Raw genomic sequence first — 909 nt, 5'->3', positions numbered from 1 at the left:
ACTTACCCTACTGGGGGGCTGTCTGTTCGCCTTAAACACAAAAAAAACTTCCTTGTTATTGTATCACATTGGTGTGTTTTATTAGTGAGAGTTTAGAACATAAAAAAGTTATTTTCGGAACGGAGTTTAGAAAATAAGCGTTTTTAGAGACATCACTGCCAAGCCGGCCACTTCTGCTGGTGAGAACAGAACAGCCACAACACCGGGAACTCCATCCCCTACTCTATTCGAATAGTGTGTGGGTTCTTTAACGTCCCACAGGGAACTTATGAACATAGAAGATATTTGTGAGACGGGTACTAAGGTTTATAGTCCTTATCCGAGAAGACTTGAAAGTCTAACCATTTGCAGATGAAATGACAAAGGCAGCAGCACTTCCTCCTCAGTTATTTTAAGATCCTGAGTGTTGATCCGGCCGGGGTTCGAACCCACGACCTCCCGCATGGCAGCCCGATGCACCACTTGCGCAAAGTACTTCAATTTCTGAAAATGCTACTTTAAGCCAAATAGCCCATGCAAGTGCAAACTTAATAGTTCGTTGGACAGATTTTCACGTTTCGTTCACGCACAGGTTGATAAAATCTTCACTATTTTTTTTGCGATCAGCGTGTAGAACAGAGCATTGAAAACCACCTGGCGAAAAATACTTAATTGAGCAATATAAAATTCGTTACGAAATAACTCAAACAGGTTTGCCTAGCAAATTGGGCCAGGTAGAGTATCAGGCCTTTGTCCAGTGGTCGGTTTTCGAAAGGGCTAAAAGTTGCTAGTGAAATCGTTTCACATGAGGCATCTTTCTAGGCGCACAAGCATACATGATTGTCATTTTCGAATTACCTTTCAAAGGAAGAATTTTTAAGAGTTTGAAGCAAATTCACAGAAAGCTGGATCATCAGTTAAACGAACGCC

This window comes from Montipora foliosa, chromosome 2 (assembly GCF_036669935.1).
Source record: "Montipora foliosa isolate CH-2021 chromosome 2, ASM3666993v2, whole genome shotgun sequence".
NCBI classification, from domain to species: domain Eukaryota; kingdom Metazoa; phylum Cnidaria; class Anthozoa; order Scleractinia; family Acroporidae; genus Montipora; species Montipora foliosa.
Note: the sequence above shows the minus strand (reverse complement) of the source record.